This window comes from Crocodylus porosus, unplaced genomic scaffold, assembly GCF_001723895.1.
Source record: "Crocodylus porosus isolate Cpor-Errol unplaced genomic scaffold, CroPor_comp1, whole genome shotgun sequence".
Lineage (NCBI taxonomy): Eukaryota > Metazoa > Chordata > Crocodylia > Crocodylidae > Crocodylus > Crocodylus porosus.
This window is the reverse complement of record NW_017728907.1, coordinates 9,560,334-9,580,343: the sequence shown is the minus strand read 5'-3', so window position 1 is coordinate 9,580,343 and position 20,010 is coordinate 9,560,334. Positions and strand designations below refer to the sequence as shown.

General features: G+C 41.5%; 1 long non-coding RNA gene across 1 annotated transcript; it reads right to left on the bottom strand.

Moving 5' to 3' along the window:
* Nucleotides 1-275: 275 nt before the first annotated feature.
* Nucleotides 276-7,336, bottom strand: LOC109307614. The gene is made up of 3 exons (XR_002100315.1): nucleotides 7,226-7,336; nucleotides 6,317-6,379; nucleotides 276-738 (listed from the first exon to the last, which is right to left on the bottom strand). It is a non-coding gene; the product is annotated as an uncharacterized LOC109307614 (long non-coding RNA).
* Between the last annotated feature and the right edge of the window lie 12,674 nt (nucleotides 7,337-20,010).

Here is a 20,010-nt window from a genome sequence, read left to right as displayed (position 1 = left end):
TTTCAGAGGGTTATCATGTCTAGTTTGCATATGCTGTATCTGTCTTAGTAACTCTTTAGGCAATTAAAATACATTCTAGTACATATATTTACAGCTGGAGAGTGTGGTGATTGGCATCTGAAGCTTATCAAAGATTTTAAATAGAAACATGGAGTTCTTCTGGCAATCAGAAAAAAGAGCCAAATTAAGGAAACATCACTTCTTAAAAATATTCTGATTTTTATTTCCTTTTATTTTAACACAATGCTTTCAAAAGCTGCAAAAAACTTAAAATCCACTATATTTCTGGTTCACAAGCTTTTTTCCCTCCATCTCCTCACAACATATGTGCAGTCTGTTAAGTAAAGTATACTAAAGCAAGGCAGAATGCATGGGAACAGCTGAGTCTAGGAGCGATTATATTTGGCCCAAATGTGCAATATTATTACACAAGCAATGAAGAGAATGCTTATGATCAAAACTGTAAAGGGGCCAATTTTGATCCCATGAGAAGCACCTGTGTAAAAACTCCATATTCCCTTAGTGTTTGTTGTAGTTGTAGAGTGGTTTGTACTTGATTTTCCACTGCTGCTGGTCGTCTTCTGTCTGACACTCCATCCTGAACCCTTTGGCCCAACACCTTTATTAGAAGATGTACCGAAACTGGCACTGTTTGTGAGGACTGTCATGCTGGAGTCTTGTAAAGATGCACTTCACAATGCAGAGATTCGCTAACCAAAAAAATTGCCTCTTCAATGCCTGTCATTGAAGGACACAATCAAGAAGTGTCAGCACAAAGTTCACTAATCTCCAAGTTGTTAAGACTCAGACCTATTTCAAACAACAACTGTATGCATCACAAAATGCTATGTTTGTTTAAAAAAATCTGAAGGGAATTTCTGTACAAAGGTTTGCCACTCCTATTAATATAAATGGCTACAGACAGACTTTGAAGTTCACAAAGGCTAAACATAATGAGACAATTCTCTTTCCAGTTCATCATTGTTGATTTGGTTAAAGGAAACAGAAGTAGAAACCAGATGATTCAGAGCAGAATTTCCACCATTGTGGGCACATCTACAAAAGACACTTCCTCACTGTAGAAACGAACCAGGGTGATGTAGCTCGTCACTATGGCATTAGTGGGCACAAACCATGATGCCAATGCTACTGCTCAGTGCACCACTGGGACTGCAGTAGGGCTGTGCAAAGCTTTGGATCATGATTCAGATTCAGAGATGATTTGTATAATTTGGAGGCCAAATCTATAAATCTGAATCAATTTGCTAGCAGCTTTAGGCTTTCCGAATTGATTCAGAGCTTCCGAATCAATTTGGAAAAGGTTCAGAAAAGATTCAGCGATTCAGAGATTCAGTCATAGGGTATAATGTGGCATCAATGAAATATTTATAACTTTGTTGTTTTTTGGCTGATTCAGATGAAACTTACAGGAGTGGTACCTGTTGCTAAGGGCATGATGCCTGCCAAGTTTCAAGGTGATTGCTGTAGGGGTTTCTGGGAAACAGCACCTCAAATCCTGAAAGCAAATCTCATGTCGTATGTGTTAAGCCACAGTGGAGTGAGAACTGGAGGGGTGCTAGGTCTTGCTGAGGCCACAAAGCCTGCAAGGTTTCAAGGAGTTAGATGCAGAGGTTTCTGGGAAATTAAACCTCAAACTGCTGGCAAGCAAAACTCATGACATAGGTGACACTGTGTGCGTGTTAAGGCACAGGGGGGTGAAAAGTGCAGGGGTGGTAACACCTGCTGCAGCCACAAAGCCTGCCAGCCATCAAGGACATAGGTGCAGGGGGGGTATGAGTTCTGGGGCCCTGCACCTCTGGTCCTACGCAGGCAAAATTTGTGACATGGGTGCTTGTGAGACTGCGTATGTGTTCAGGTGTGCCCTTCCTGGAGCTGGGGCCTCTGTACAACATGGCAGTGTGCCCCTGTGAGGTCTCCTCTTCCCCTACAGCCTTGGCTCGGTCCACCACTGTAAATGACAGCAGGTCCAAATAATTTAGCTGGCTCAACACCAATAGCACCAACAGCATCAAAGGTATCCAGGTAGAACTGTCACAGAGCCTTTCTTTTTATAAAGGAATTGACAGCGAGAACTAAGTTGTTGTGTTGAATATATGTTACTGGTGGTGAGTGATGGCTTATCTTGTGGTTTGATGTTTATATGTTTATTATGAAAGAAACTTAATTAGTTAGAAAAATATCTTAGGAAGCTTTTGGGTTGAAAAACCTTTTGTCAGGCTGAGGAAGTACCTGCAGTTAGTGTGTCTCCTGGTCCTGGATGGAAGGAAGAGTAATGAAGCCAGAGGCTGGCTTGGCACACAATGCAGGCAAGAAAGTCAGTCACTGAAAATGGAAATGGAGGCATCAGGGGGTGAGGGACAAGCTGGGGTTGGTGGGGTGGGAGGGAAGGGGCATGTAGCAGCGCACGTAGAAGTGCAGAGGTGACTGGGGTGTCAGATGTCTGAGTTTTGCCTGCCTGCAGCCAGAGGTGAAGGGGCCCAAAACCCAGATTCCCTCCTGCAGTTTTCACCCCCCTGTGCCTTAACACACACACAGTGTCATCTATGTCATGAGTTTCGCTTGTCATCAGTTTGAGGTGCAGTTGGCAGGCTTTGTGGCCTCTGCAAGACCTACCATCCCTGCAATTTTCACTCCACTGTGGCTTAACACATATACGTGACATGAGTTTGCTTTCAGGATTTGAGGTGCAATTTTCCAGAAACCCCTGCACCTATCACCTTGAAAGCTGGTGGACTTTATGGCTACCACCCCTGCAAGTTTCATCTTAATCAGACAAAAAACAACAAAGTTATAGATATTTCATTGATTCCCCATTATACCCTATGGCTAAATCTCTGAATTACCAAATCTTTTCCGAATCAATTTGGTCGAATTGAATCAGAAAAGCTATTCTGATCTCCAAATCAAATCAGATGAATCCAAATTGGACAAATCCGAATTGAATAGTTGTCTTTTTGCACAGGCCTAAAAATCACCCATAAAGAGGAACAATACTCAATGACCTTCATTCTCCTCAAGTTTGACATAAAAAAAAAAAAAAACTGTTTGCTTACCAACAGTAGGTTAGCTGAAATGGGAGTTTGAGACCATCGAATATGTATGTAAATCGATATTTTCCTTCCATGGCTCACCCCGCATTAAATCCTGCCATAATGGCATATCACCTCAAATGCAAAGCCTTCATTCACTTTATGCATAATATTACTTTCTTTAAGATGATGGCACCCCACTTACCAGTTAAATGTCTTCATGTTCACATTTTTATCATGTCTTATTTTTTAAAGGATATTTTTCCCTTTCCATTCAAAGACCTAAGTCAAAGCATGTCCCTGATGCTTCATTTTCGGAGGATTCATAGGGTTGGTGCATCACAGACTGGTGTGACTCGATTCACTGAATTTCACATTAATGTCTCTCTTATGAAGCTGTCTTTCTTAGACAAAATATATAATCTGATGAGGGTTCTCATACTCTTCTACATATTTAATACATATTCACAGAAAGTCACTACAGTGAGTTATGGGTGTTTCCTTTTGGAAAATCCTTAAAAAGTTGGGACTGCTGGAGATAAAACTGATTTCTGCTTTCAAAGTGTTAGAAACAATGCAGCTGTATTTAGCATTATCAATATTTAGCCTATCACAAAACCTCCAATATACTGTAAATTGGCTGTGTATTTCTCCCGATTGGGTATATACAATAGGATGTTAATTACTTTTCTTAAAAGTATGAGTAAGGACTTCATTAGCTAGGCCAGGGCATTTTATGTATGTGGGGTTTCTACCAAAACTATTTTGCCATATATATTTTCTTTTAATTAAGACAAATGTGAAAAGAAATATTATTGGAGTAATATTACTGCTTGAATGTATAGTTAAATAGTTTTCTGTCCCTTTTTTAATATTGGTAAATTTGAAGGTTATTGTGTGGGCAGGGTAGAATACAGAATCAGTTTAGCAGAAGAGGGTGAGTTCTTTCTACGCACTCTCCTTCCCCTGCCCTCCTTTCTCTCTCTCTCTCTCTCACACACTGAAAAAAAGGGGAAAAAAATCTATAGACAGACACAAAACCAACATTTGCCAAAAGCCAAGGAGTTGAATTCTAGACTTAGTAAAATCAATTCCTTAACTGGGTTTGTGATTTATAGAAGTGCTCAAGTTCCATATTCATCACTGGCCAATCGCCAGAGCAATAACTCATCCTTTTACTGCTTGTGCCACTACCTGGTTAAAAATTTAAAAAGTTATTGGACTGGAAAATAAGCATTTAAAATAAGACCTGGGTTATTTGCGTCACCAGGTTCTTCTTTCCTTGTGCATGAAGATGGTTGCTTTTAAATCAATATAAATCCTGTAGGAAGCTATATGATGGAATGTTTTCAGGAAGTACTAGATCAGCTCTGCTTACCATTTTCAGTTCAGTTTTTACAAAGACTTACCACACCATCTAAAACTGGGAATCTCCTCACCCTCGGGTTTTTTTTTCTTTAGTTGATGCTGCTTTATTTCGCTCACTTGTTAAATTAGATGACATGGGGGAAGCAGAGCGGGAGGGACCCTCCCATGCTTTCTCTCTCTTTCATAGGATTGTAAATTCTGAGCAAAATATGATAAATTAACAGTTCTTTTCCATTTGTCACTTCCCTTTCCATTCCAAAGCACAATTGGCAAGAGATGGGATAAGATGGGCTAATGGTGGTCATGGAAATTAACTCTCTCTCCAAGATCCTGGTCACTTTAAAAAAAATCAATATTAAAATAAATAAAGATATAGAAGGTTAGGAAAGCTGAAAAACTAATATATGCAATACTGCTGTAACAGTGTTTGGCAAAAAATTGCAAGAAAAAGGCAGACTGGTTTGAAAAGCACTCTAAAATCCTTCTACCGCTGGTTGAGAACAAAAGCACAGTGCTAACCATCTACAAGAAATCTCCTCATGCCACAACCCTGAAAAATTTTAACTAAAGACTCAAAGAGAAATGCAAAAGGAGGTTAGGAGGTGTGTCCAAGGTTTTTGGCTGAAACTCTGTGATAATATTCAGAAAACAGCTGATGCAGGTAATAGCTGCGGAATATATGAAAAAAACAGCTCCATAGAAAGACTGAAAGGAAATGTCATCACTGATGAACAAAAAAACCCTCAAGCATTGGATTGAACACTATAGAATGCTATACTCTGGTGAGAAAGGAATTAAATATGAAGAGCTTGAAGGATTCCCACTGTTTGAAGTTATGGTGGATTTGGAAAATGAGTCTACATTAGAAGATTGGCAGAAAGACATTAAATTGATTCCTCGGTGCAAGACATCTGGTAATGACTGCTTGCCTGCTTAAAACTACATGTGCCAACAATAAATTACTGCAAAAGCTCTATGAAGTTACACTGTTTTGCTGGAAAGAGGAAGTGAAACTACAAGATTTCAAAGGTGCTTCTACTGGAGAAATAGCGTACACTAATGAAAGTTTTTTTCTGTCTCTGGAGCTGAACAACTTCCTCAAATGATATAAAACAATTCATCAAAAGCCCTCCTTTTTTGGCACAGTTTTGCCCACAACTGTCCTATCTATATTGGTTAATGCATATGCTCTTTTCTCCACATGCTCACCTGACATGGCTAGACTGAAAAAAAAACTTTGTAATGTAGATCTGGTCTCAAATTATGGCATAACTGCATCACCGAAGCATCACCCACAGCAGTAGTCCTGCCAAAAGAAAAGTGTGGGTGGACCCTTAAAGACACTAACGTTCCTTATAGGTCAGCATCCAGGATTAAGCCCACGTGTTAGGTTTTGGCAGGGATTGATTTTTCCAACACTGACCTTCTAAGGGCCAAATGCAGGAAGCAGAGAAGTAAGAATGGAGACACTTAGGAGAATGACAGTGAGTTCTGTTAAGCTTAAGAATAAAGCTTACAACTATGTAGACAAGATGTGCTATAAAATTATTAGTAGTGATTGCTTTTATACCGTAACATCTTCCCAATAAAACAAACTTTTCTATAATCAATATGCAATTATTTCTTTTTGTTTGTAGGTTGCTTCTGTTTTTGTTTGACTTCTGAGCCATTAGGTCCCATTTTATTTCAGCTTTTGATTTAATTGTACAGCATATCATCTAATTTGACTGGAGTTAATTTACATAGAGTTTATTTAATTGTTCAGTCCTTGTCCCATCAATGTCAATTTGCTATCAACTTCAACCTCAAAGACAGAGAGAAAAATGTTATTTCTACATATGTTTACATGTACCAGGACTGGAGTTTGATTTCCACTTTGCCACAGAAGACTGTGTTACCTTGAAGAAGTCACTTAGCTGCAAGTCACTTAGTCTCCTCTGTGCCTCAATTCCCCAAGGGAGCTGTGAAGATAAATGCAAAGTGAAACAGTAATAAGAGGGACCTTAGAAGACTGGATTGTAGATCTTTAGGTTAATGGAAATTAAAAATATTGAGTGTCCTATCCACGCATTACACTTAGGCCCACCATCCTTTGTTTAGGGGACAGTAAAACTTGCTCATGGTATAACTGCGAATAGAACCAAATACTGAAGGATAGTTTAAATCGAGGTTGTCAAACAAATAGCCTGTGGGCCATATCCAGCCCATGGAGCCCTATGATCTATCCTTTGGGTCTTAGACTGATCCCCTGCGCTGCATGCAGTGCTCAGTGCCAGGTTCAGCCTATGCAGACCAGCTCTGCATACAGCTGGTCTAAGTCCCACAGGCTGGATCACAGGGATTCATGGCCTAGAGCAGGGCTGGCACATGCTTCATGCAGCTTGTGGGGCTGGCCTGGCTATACACACACTTGTAAATTTAATTTGGAGGTTCAACAGCCACAGGACTTTTTCTTCCCTTAGACATCAGGGAAAGGAAGATAAGGGCTTATCTGGAAGTGGTTTGGTGGTACATTCAGCCTTTACCCAAAGATTTGAGAATGGAGCATAAGCTACTAAAACAAGGCTCAGAGTAGGTATACTTAAGATTCAGTGGTAGCACTTATCCTTTTTAAGGATAGAGATTCATAAGAAGATTATGTCTCTGCAGGAGTGGTCATGTCCTTCCACATGAGTGGACCAAAAATGTCCTTATTACAAAAGAAACTCTCTTTCCATTTGAGAAATATGATGCTTTGCTTTCTCTCCTGCCTACCTCCCCCTTGCTCTGCCACAGGGGAAGGACAAGAAATAACGTAAACGTCCCACCTGTGATTAGAAGACACGGGGAGAAACTATTTCTTATTGCCTGGCAACTAAACAGCAACAGTTTTTCTGCTGTCCCTTGGGGAAACAGCCATGAACAGCAGTCTGTCACAACTGTCACTTCCAACCACTATAGAACTTTTAGATCCCATCACTCCAGACTGGGTTTTTTGGGGGGTGGGGTTTTTTCAGATGGGAGGGGAAGAGGGGAGTTGAGCCCAGGGGAATGACTTGGGATTCAGCACCTCTGAGCAGCCTGATGATAGGGTGTCTTCTGAAAATGTGTTGTATGGGCTAAGGATAGGCACAGATGTGTTAAAGGGGCTATTTGGAAGGTTAAAAGTTTCTTAGTTAGGAAGGGGCTTTGTTTCTCGATGGTAGAGTGTCTGCAATTAGGGCTGCATGAGCTGAAATTAGATATAGCAAGAAGGGAAAAGCGGGGGGAAGGGTAGGGACAAAGGAAATGGGGAGCTGTGGAAAGGCACTGATTGGTGCCCATTGTTCTGGCCAAAGTTAGGCACTGGATAAGCTTTGGGGATATCAAATAAGGAGAATTTATAGGAAGTGAGACTTGTACTTGGGATTTGGGAGAGTAAGTAAGCAGGTTATAGGGCAAAAAAACTGTTGCTTTGTAGTATATATGATAGCCCCATGTTACAGATGGTTTTTCTTTGAATCGATTGTCTTTGTTTTGGTATTTGCGGATTTGTATGAAACAAAACATTTATATATAGATAACTATGTAAATTAGGTGTTAGAAATGTGTGTTTCTCTACAGCTAAATGTTTAGTATATTTGGTATTGTGTTATCCTTTTCTTTCTTTGCAGTGTAACAAATATGTGAGTTCTTTTGAGCTGAATATTAAGAGTTATTTGAGTTTGCTTGTATGATAATTCTAGTGGTGGTTTATGTTAGTATGAGATTTTGTTATGTTTTCTGTATTTCTGATAGATTTCTAATTTTAAAAAAAAAACCAAAAAACCCTCTGAGCAGCCTAAGCAGTGACCTAATGTTTACACTGTGTGACAGCTGCCACTGGGGACTCTGTCTGTCTTAAAATTTAGTATTCAAGTCACTATCCAAAGCCTTTACTAGAGTCTCAGGTCAGATTCAGGACCAGAAGTGTGTTGCTGTAACAGACTGAGACACGGTGCAAGGAGTTTTCTACTCTTCTGTATGATGCACATTTGTCAAGGCCTAAAGTTTCTAAATCAGTTTAATCAAATCCATCAAATATTACCAGTATAAAAACAGAATAGAGTATTTAATTTAGAGAGGATCAGGCATCACGGAGAATACAAAGTACTGAACAGGCCAGGACCTATGCCAGTGTAGCAGCAGAAATACAAAGGTATTTCACTTAAGTTTAGAAAATATGTCCATCCACCCACTATTCAGTATTTGAATATCAGGAAGCATGAAATCCTTTCAGAAACACATCCTTGAGCAAGTATTTCTGGGCCAACAAACTCCTAGTGAAGACAAAGTGTTCAGTCATTGACTTCAGGGTGAGTAGGATTAATACCCAAACAATACTTCTTCTGCATGAAAGCAGCCTGGTAAATTCATTCTACGGCTATTTGAGCAAGATTGTTTTAAAGGTTTGATTCAGACACATGTTTTCTGCTTACTAGGCATTTGTTGTAAGGAGAAAAAGAAGTAGAAAATACTAGAGCTAAAAAGACATGAACAGAAGCAAGGAGAAGAAAAAAAACAAACATGCACACAAAGGCACCAGGATGAGTTTTTAAAAGTTCAATATTGGAATAACTCTGTAAACACTGCTGTCAGTTTTGCCATTGACTTCAATAGGAACACATTTCGGCCAACACCTAGCACGTCTGGAAATCCCACCCTAAAAATATATATGTATGCATGAATTTAACAAAAGGCACCAACTGTAACAGTTGTGTTTAAGAAAAAAAAAAACTGCTGTCTTCCTCTCCAACAGATCTTCTAAAACTAGGAAAACACTGATTTTTTTAAAATTAAAACTATATTAATTTGATGACCAGGGGGTGTGTGTAACAAATTTGCTAATCTACTTTATAAGGGAAGATTCTAGAGCAGTTGAGAGATCAGTTGATCAAGAAGAGGCAGTGTTTTGGAGTCCCAGAAAGAGTTTGGTACATGAAGCTAGATCATCTATTCCAGAACTATCTTTAACTGAATGCCATGTGAAAGAAAGTGTGAAGCAATCTGCTTTTAAAGGGAATTATATAGGAGAAACTGCAGTACTATAGCAGAAAAAAAAATACAGAGGAGCCTCCCATGAGGTCTGCTACAGAACTTAACCTTAGCTTATGAGTCCCTGAAGACATCCATCACGTCTAGCAAACAACTTAGTGAAAAATAGATATCCCTTCTATTTGGCCTGATAAACTCTCCCCCTTCTTCTGGATGCAGTGACTATTATGAAGAATTATCCCCAAATGTAACCAATCATTTAAACTCCAGAACCTAGGTTTATCTATGATCTTCTCTCCAAAACATCCTCATTTAAGCCATTTGTAGGAATATTTATTAGGACCTAAGAGGTGCTAGAACATGAAAACAATTCAGGAACTAAGTGATTCAGGGACTCAGCCATGGTGCACTGGCCATCCTATAAAGAGAGTACCAGAAGGAGAGTTCTGGTATAACACCCACTGCAGAGGTCCTATGAGGTAGAAGTGTATTTAGTATGTCCCCCGCACACCCAATACTAAAAATGTGTGTGGGAATTAAAGTATATTTTAACCATAAGTGTTCTTCATCCTTTAAGGGACAGATTTTTAAAGGTATTTAGGCCTAACTTCTACTGCTCAAATACTCTATAAAAACCTGGGATTGAGCAACTTTAAGGAACCTCAAAATAGACAAAATGTTAATCCGGAACTAACAGACAGAAATACTACCAGGCAACAAATTAGAAATTTAAACTCACTTTCACCGGATCTGTGATAGTAGGGTGACTATTTCCAAATAAATTATGGTTATATAGAGATAGGGACGTTAGTCCATTTCCAGGTTAATAGTATTTGCCCTGATGAAAAAGAGTTCTTACAAAACTGTGGCTTCTTGCTTTCTAACGTTGAGGTCTTTTCTTGGCCCCATTGCTTCGAGGTTGATACAAACTTTAATTGCATTTTGGAAAGCTATTATATTTGAATAATGCTGTAGCAAACTCGGTATGAGGAGGTGCTTCAGAAGGTTAGTCCTGACAACTGGCACGGATCAACTTTATGAATTTAGTTAGGGCAGGAAAATAACACAACAGAACACATAAATTAGGGACAGAAATTACACATAGACCGGTATAAGTGATTGGAAACCCGTTCAAACCTGTAACACAACAGAAGTTCAGTGTAGATAACCCACTTTCAAAACGGCCAAAACCAATTTAAGATAAACCTGGATAGATATAGTATCAGACATAACTGATTTAGGTTAAATCAGTTTATTGAAATTCTGTCTCAGACCCCCCATTCCCAGATTCAAATGAACTCAGTTCCCCAGCATCCCAAGATGCTTTGTACCTCCCCTGCAAACCCCACCTCAGACAGGGGTGGGCTAATCTCAGGCCAAGCTGTCTGCTCCAACCAAGCAGAGAGACAAGCTCTAGATCCCCCTCCCAGCTTCTGGCCTGGACCACTGAAGGCATGTGACTGTATTTTTGGAATCAAAAGTGAATATCTGTTCACTTGCTTATTGGTTCAATATATGCAGCTTAGACTAATCTTCAAAGATTGAATTGATTCAGCCTCGAGTTTGACTGTCTATACTTATCCATAGATACAACACGATGCATGTTCTTCTGGTTCCATATTTATCTTAAGACATATGCATTTAAACTCACATGTGGTCTATGCTGCCCATTTTAAGTGTGTTAGAGAAATACTTCTGGAATACTCCTTCCCTGGCAAAGCACCTACAATATCCAAATGAACTGCAGCAAAAGATTCTGGAAACCATACAGGGGATACAACAGAATTCCATCTTTTAACAGTTCACTGTACCTAAGAACATGATGCTCATCAGCAGGAAATTAGGGTTTGGGAACAGACATAATGGGCACATCTACACAAGATGCCTTACTTGAGATTAGCACAAATTACTGTCATGGTTCATGCCTGGTGATACTGCATAGCTGTAGCAATAAGTTATGATGCCATAGCTCATTGTTACGGTGAGATGCACCCATTGTGATTAATTATGCTATCTATAAATACAAGTAGCAAATTTACTTGTGATTAGCTACTGCACAGTACGGCATGTGTAGACAGCTGACCAGGAGCAAACTTGCTCCTGGTCAGTTGGACAGCAGGGGGCAGGAAACTGCTCCCTGCCCCCTGGACTGGCCTGTTGCCAGGACAGGGACTGCTACTGGAGCCCAGGTGGGGAAAATGTCCATCTGCCCAGGCAGCAGAGAGCTCCCAGCCACCATTTCCCAATCATGATCACAAAGCGAGGGCTCGGAGCTTGTCCCAACCCCCACTCCACAATCACAGAGATGGGAATAGGCTTGTTCCCAGCATGCACTCTGCAATTGTGGAGCTGGGTCTAGAAGTTCCAGGCTGTGCGGGAAAGCCTGCACATGCCGCCTGGAGGTGGCTAGGGACTGTCCCATTGTGGGCAGTCCCCAGGCAGCTCTGGGCTGCATGTATAGACTTCCCCATGCAGCCCTGGACTGGCCAGGATCTGTCCCAGTCTCTGGCAGGTCCCAGCCCCAGCCTCAATCAGGTAAGCAAGGCAAGGGGCTTGGAAAGAGCTGGAGGTGAGGGGCAGGTCTCAGCTGGTCCTACCCACAGGACCAGCAGGTCCCTACCCACCTAGTTGGGGGCTCAATGCTAGCTGCCACACCAGTGAATTGGGGCAGAGGGCTAGGACCTGCTCTTCCCCCACAGCTTTTTCCAACCCCCTGCCCTCAGCTGGGAAGCCAAGCCTGAGAGCTCCCTGGGGCAGGGGGACATTGCTCCCTGCCCCCAGGAGCTGCCTGCTGCCAGGGTTGGGACAATCTCTTAGCCCCTTCCAGGAGACAGCCGTCTCCTGGCCTCATGCTCCCTGCCAGCACCATGGGCTAGCACCCAGGGGAGCCTAGAATTCCCCTTGGCTGCTGCAGGGAGCCAGTGCAGGGCCAGAGGGAGCTGAGGCAGACTGCTGCCTGGAGCAGCAAATCAGGTCCCACATCCCACATGTGCAGACACCTGCCTGGGGTAGATTTACTCTAGAGTAATTTACTCTACTGTAAACCTGCCCCACATCATTTGCATGTGTAGACATGCCCAGTTACTTGCTTCTCCAGATCAGAAGAGAATGAAAGCATGTTCCAGATCTCTGGGATATGTTATTCAGTCTTGAAATGATAAAAAAAAAAACCCCCAAAAATGTTTAAAAACATGGAACAGGAGACACTTAAAAACTTCTCAAATACTCTTCTTGGTTAAATGTTTTTGCAGAGCTCCAAACTGGAAGGTCTTGTGTTTTAAACCCAGGTACTTCCTTACAGCTACTACTCCTGAAAGTGAGAAGAGGAATGGAATTATTTTAAAGATTTTTTTTTCATTATCTGAGTCAAATGGAAAAACTTTTGAAAGAATGCATCTTCCTTTGAGCTTGTTAATTTTGTATAATTAGTGAACCTGGTATCAATCTGTTATTTGCATTAATAATTCATATTTAGTTTTCTTCTTTCATGTGGCTGTGTGTGTGTGTGTGTGTGTGTGTGAGATATTACACATGCACACATATACACACGGAAAGATGTTGATGTAATGAGTACCTACACCTTGCAAAATAGTTTCCAATCAAGTCACTTGTTCTGCTCTAGCAGTTCAATAAATATTCACAGAAAAGCATCAAGATGCGTCACTCTTGTTCCCTTGCAATAAATCTTTAAAAGCTGCAACAGCCAGAAGCACAACGTATTTCTGCTTTCCAAGTACTGTGAACAATGCAGCTTTACTTAGCATTTCTTTAGAGAGTCCAAAATCATGGAAACTGGGTCAGGTATTACTCATAAATGAAGTACTGTAATCAGTTTCATACCTTTTAAAAATCAAACTGGCATATATTTTTTTTTCTTTCAAGTGAGGTGGTGGTGGCAAGATTATTTAAGTAATCTAACTTTAAGAACACTTTTTTTTAAATACCAAATTGAGAGGAATATATACAATTCAGTAACAATCTGGCTCTCAGGGAAATACTTGTAGATTTTAAAAGCCAGCATGGAAAAATGTAAAATGTGTGAAAGTGAATTATAATCCCTACTGGCTAATGGCTGATAGAGTTAGTTTAGCATCTTATATCTGAAGGTAGAGTCCAGATTTGCCCTTAAAGATGAACCCAAAGACCATGATTATCAGCTCTTGAATCCAATTTTAAAAATGCAAGCTAAACTTTCATTCTTTAGATTCTTAAATCTGCCATCATATGGTCACAGTTCCTAACAGGTATGATTGCAGAATACAATAAAAGCCCTGTTTTCTGGCATGAGTAGGGAATGTGAGGTGCCAGTAATCTAAAAATGCCGGTTACCTGAGGCACAGGGGTTTCCAGCTGGACACAGAGTGGGGAGGCAGGGGAGAAGGGTGGTGGCCACATGCAGAGGGACAACAGCACAGGGTGGTGGGTGGAGATGGGAGCCACCACATGTGAGCTTCCCCCTCCCCTCCACCCCCACCCCCACATCCAGCCAGCTAGCCAGAAATTCCAGTTAATAGAAATGCCAGTTAGTAAAATGCCCCAGATAACAGGGCTTTTACTCTATTGAGTTTTGTCACAAGTCATGAGTTGGGAATCACTCTAATTTTCATTGCCAGTTGGGAAATACAATTCAATCTACCTCCACTCTAAAGATGCTCCTTGTGCCCCCGAAACTTCTATTAGAGCCCTTCCTGAAGAGTAAATACAGTGGCTACTGTCCAGTATTTAAAAACAGAAGAGCAGCTGTAAGTTCCCAGCAAGTGTTCTAATATAGATTTAAATGCTAAACTTCTGGCACTCAACTTCAAAAAACTTTAGGCCTGAATGACTTGCCTCCTAATTACATAAGTTATTTTTGGTGCTTAGAATATACCCCAAGCTCTGATTCCTCGCCGTCCACCCTATTCTCAGCTGCCAATATGAAGAAAGGCAAGTCACATTGGACAATTCGCTTAGCAAGTTTAGTCCTTATGCAGTTGTGAATTCTCTTGAAAAAGAACTGCAACTTCTACAAGTTTGTTAACTGTACAAAGCTACTGGATGAGCACTTCAGGTTAATGTATTTCAGGATACTGGTTGCTAACACATTATTTAGTCATGTTTCATGATCAGATGGAGTGGGCCTGCCTGCCTTCTACCTACACAACCCAGGCTGACAAGGAAACAGGCAAGTAACCCACATCTCCCCCCTCCATGGGACCAGCTCTCCTTGGAAGAAGGAATGGGATTCTGTTCAGAAGTCTTCATGAATATGGGCAAACAGGCTACTTCTATAGGGACAATGCAAGATGAATGTCTGAACTCAGGACTGGAGCAGTGTATAGACGTGGTTATGAGCCTGCAGTACACCACCTGCACAAATAAGCTGCAGCCAGGGAAGAATACAATCCTGATCCACACCCAAGGAACTGCTACTGAAGAAACAGATTTTTCTGCTGAAAGTGATTTCTAAGTGACACCATGTCACTTCAAAGATTGTAAAATGGTTCCCTGCCCCATGGCAGGGGACAAGAATTTTGAATCAACTGCTCAGAAAGGAAAATAACTATTTAAAATGTCTTGCTACAGCTCCAGATGTTCTATTTTGAGCCCAGTTCTGCATTTATGAGAAAGACTACCTACCCTTTACACAAATAATTACAAAACAAATGTTTTCTATCACTTCATTTACAAAAAGGGGGAGGGGGGCAAAAAGTATGCAAATGTTACCTTTGAAAAATTCTGTTTAAAAAATATCAAAACGTTCATAAATAATCTCCCTATTTGCCTAATAGTAGCGTTGGGATAAATCAGTCAGGTGGAATGAGCTATATTTTAAATGTGTAAAATAAATTACATATTTTCCCATTAAATCAAAACAATTAATTTTGAATGTATGGCATAATACCTTACAAAACATTATGATTCTACAAAAAAAGTTAATGTTTCTTTTCCACTGACAAAAAGAGTCAGTGCAAGGTTGAACACAATCTAACCCGCTTTCCCTTTTTAAAGGCCAAATTCTGTACTTTAATACCCAATTCAATGGAAACTGTGTTAAGATGTTTCATAAGCCTCAGATGACAGTAGATCTCCCTAATCAAGAAACTGACAGGCTTAATTTAATAGCAAGCACACTATTCGTTTCAAGCGCAACAAATTAAATTACCTCAAAACAATAAGTATCATGTTTCTTCTATTAAATCATGCATACTTATATGGTTCTTCAGCAACAAATGAAGGGTGGCCTTTTGAAACAGCTATGACTCTAGTCAGCCATTTCTTACCGCCAGCAAGAAGACCAATATCTTAGAGGGATACTATCAACTTCCTTTAAAGAAAAAAATAACTGGGGCTAACCAAAAAGTTCCTGGCAACTTGCAGAAGAATAGAAAGAGACACAGAGAGGACACCTCTACCCATGCACTTTAATGTGCATTAGCCTGTTTTAAGGCACATTAAAGCATCACTGAAAAAGCCATCCTATTTAGTTCATGCACATAAAAACAGGCTAATGCACATTAGGCATCACTTGATATCTTCACTTAAAAACCATGCTCTTCAGTTAGTGTACATTAAAACAGACTAATGCATATTTTCCAAGTATCTCACAATGGAAGGCACTTTACATGTGTTCAAGGGCAGGGAGGGAGCTTTAATTAAAATGGCTCCGAGAGCTGCTCGAATTAAAGTGCTATTGCATCTCCTGTATTAGAGTCCATGTGTTTAACACTGGTGGCAGGGGTGCTTAAACTAAAGCTTACCCCACCACTATTTTTAAGTGAGAGCACGCTGATACATGAGATGTAGGAGACTGTTGGAGTGCGGTAATTACCGTGCTCCAACAGACTTGATTGATCGAGTCTGCTCCAACACACTGGAATTCCAGCACAGAGCAGCCTCTGTGCTTGTATGTAGGTACCCTGAGATACTAGATTTAATGTGCATTAACTAAAGCACATTACTACACATGTAGACACATCCAGAATGATGAACATCCCCTTCAGCTCCTACTCTGTTCTTTCCAGTTCCCACCAACTTCCAACACATGTGAACTCTCAGGAACAGGGAAGGGAGAATTAGGAAAGCTATCCCACCGTGTCACCTTATCCCCCTTCTCTCATGGAGGGATTGACAATTCTAAAAAAAGTTCTTCTCTGCATTCAGATTTCAAGGGTGCTTTTTTAACACCTTTCCAACTCTGGAAGGTGTTGGAGACCATGCTGAAAGGAGCTACTGAAAAAGTTAATGAAAGTGATTGCTTGATTTCAGTGCTAAATAGAATAAAAAGTAGGAAAAATTGTGTTTTGTTACTAAAAAAAAAAAAAAAAAAAAAAAATAAAATAAAATGATGCGACTCAAATACAAGTAGCAGATCTTTTGGATAAGATGCCTATATTATTCAATGACTTTTCAGAATAAAGCTACACTTCAAAAATGTTCCAGGAATACTACCATATAAATCCACTGTACCTTGCCTCTTACACAGTGCAGTTATGAACATGAATAAACAACCTAAAAGGGACAGAACAAAGAAAAATAAGAATCATTCACCTGTGTTAGTTAGCACATACTGAACAAACTCATGCGTCTCACACTCAGCAAATTAATGAAGCATCAGTGACCAAAACAGCCTGAGAAAAAGTTAAAAACGCACATGCTTTGCGCAGCAATCTAAGAAGGGAAATACCTCTCAGAAAAGTACTCAGACTTCTACCAAACAGCTATTCTGGTAAATCCACTCTTAGGCCTGTTTACTATGTTATGTCCCATTACTGAGAGAAGTACAAGTAATAAAAACAAACAAACAAACAAAAAAAACCAAACAGCCCCAAGAAGTAGTTTGACACAGATCCTATAATAATAATGAAAGAATTAGCAGAGTTTGTGAATGCAGTGTTTTAAAAGAGCTAAATCTTACATTTAACTCAGGATAACATAGGCACTTATAAAATATACTAGTGCGCTTGCTTAACTTCAAGCATGTGATTTCAATGGGGAAAGTCACATGCTAGAAGTCAGATATGTACTTAAGTCTCAAAGAATCAGATCCTCTCTAATAAGGCCATGGAGGCCAGCACACAGCATGGGCTCCTCCACAGCATCCTCTTCTTCTGCATCCTCAGGACAAGAACCCTGCCCCCTGCTGAGCCACTCAGGACCAAGAGCAGAGGCAGGAACCAGAAACCAGGGAAAGGAAGCAGAGCCCAAAGACCCCAGCCACTGCTGCTGCAAGAGCAATGGGAAGAATGGAGGTTGGGCAGGAGCTCCTAGACCACAAGTTAACTCACTGCAGGCCGTCTGTACCCCACAGGCCACCAGTTTGACAGCCCTGAGTTACACAATTGGTCAAACCACAAGGAACAGATCTACAGGTAAATGTTATAATCAATGCATAGAGTCCGTTGGCACAGCATTTTATATATAGTCTCGTACATATGCTATTGGTGCAAGACATATGATTCTGAAGACAGACATGTTTGGTGTGCAATACATGCATATGCACACACTACAGTACCCCTATCTACCAGTAAGCATGCAGCCTACTCCAACACTATACAAGGTACGTAATACCAAGGAAAACATTTCACGTGGAAGAGTCCCAGTATGCCCCATTTTGGTAAGCCCTGGCATAATTAATTCCGTTCAGCACTGATACAAAAGTCAAGTGAACAGGGACAGCAAACATGGCAGTTTGCAAGCACTTCACTGGGAGCCAGAGCCCAGGTCCTGCTCTGGGAAAGTAAGCAAGCCAGGACTGTCTGCATGTTTGGCTTACTGAGAGCTTGTTTGGTGGGCTGTGTACATTTTGGGGGCATGCTCTAAGGAGCTAAGAATGCAGCTAGCTGAGTGATTGCTGGGTGACTGCTGCCTGTGTCTGACAAAAGTCTTAACAAAGGAGCAGAGCCAATCCCTACAAGGTATAAAAGAAGGCTCCCGGGAAGTGAGGGAGCAAGTGAACAAGGACAGCAAACAGGACAGTTTGCAAGCAGGTCATAAGGCAGTTCACAGGTCATTTTGTTTCCCCACAGCCTTCATGAATGGGAGTCTTTAAGGTAAACTCTTTCTTTAATTAAGAATAGGCAGTTTACATACATGTAGTGCAAATAGCTAAAACTCAGCAGTTAGACTAAAACTTAAGCCCCCTGCTTAAGTAGACTCCAGAGTAAGAGGGGGGTTGGTTGCTAGTGAGTTTGCCTGTAAACTCTCTCTCACCTTCCTTTACTATAAGCTTAGTGAGAAGAAGCAGGGAAAATGAAACTTTCTAGGGCCAAGGAGCAGTGAACAGGCCAGCTTACAAGGGAGTTTTCTAGATAAGGTCTGCTTGGAAGAGGGGCAAGAAGAGAGAGGTAGCAGGTTAAGAGACTCACAGAAATGGCTGGAAGACATCATAATGCCACTGCCAGATCTTTCTTTGCTTGCACCTGGTGTCTGTCCAGGCAGGACTCCTCACTATCAAAGCTTCCACCCAGATCTTGGTTTGGTGCTTTGGAAACACTGTGGAAGGACACTACCGGTTCCTTCCAGGGACAGCCAGGTGGGGGGTGCCTGTGGTGCGAGTGGTGCTCTTCCTTAGGGAGCAGGCAGGAGAGCTACAGGAGGAGGTGACAAGGCTCTGAAGCAGCCTCTGCCATAAGGACTTCATCAATCCGATGCGAGAGGAGACCTCTACAACTGTGGAGGAAGGACTGCTAGAGGCAGCACTAGAGAAGGAAGAGGATGTGGACTCCTAGGAAGGTGGAAGATAGAAGCTTGTGACCTCTGACAAAAAAACAAAAGTCTTCATCCCCACCTGCAGTAGTTTGCCTGAAGCCCTAGCACCAGAAGCACGTTCCATTGGTGAAAGAGGCCAGGCCAGGTTGGGAGGATTGAGGCTACTGCCACCAAAAGGAAGTGATAGGTGGTGGTGGTTGGAGACTGCCTTCTGTGGGGGACAGAGGCATCCATCTGCCAGCCTGACCTGTTGTCTCAGGTCTTCTGTTTGCCCACAGCCCGGATCCAAGAGGTCACAAAAGGACTAATAAGACTCATCTGGCCCACTGACTACTATCACATGCTGCTCATCCATGTGGGCACCAGTGCTGCCAGGGGTGACCCTGGGAACATCAAAAGTGACTACAGGGCCCTGGGCGCAAGAATGAGGGGGGACAGGGGCTTGGGTGGCATTCTCCTCAATCCTTCAGATCAAGGGAAAGGGATTGGGCGGGAGCAGATGCATCCTGCAGATCACTGCATGTCTGCGCAGATGGTATTGCCAGCAGGGATTTGGCTTCTTTGACCACAGGATGTTGTTTCAAGAAGGATTGCTAGTAAGAGATGAAATCCGCCTGATGAAGAGAGAAAAGAGCATTTTCACAGACAAGCTCACTAACCTAGTGAGGAGGACTTCAAACTAGGTTCAACAGGGGATGGAGACCAAAGCCCTCAGGTTATCTGCTGCCTAAAATGTCCAAATTTCAAGCACACATGAACCACATGCCTCATGGGCCACAGCAGCAGGGATCGCATGCTACATGGACATGCCCAACCCCATCTCTGTACTGCATACTCATGACGACCCCACCCACCACTACACCACTCACCTATAAAACTCCCCTCAACTGCTGCACCACATACCTGTGCC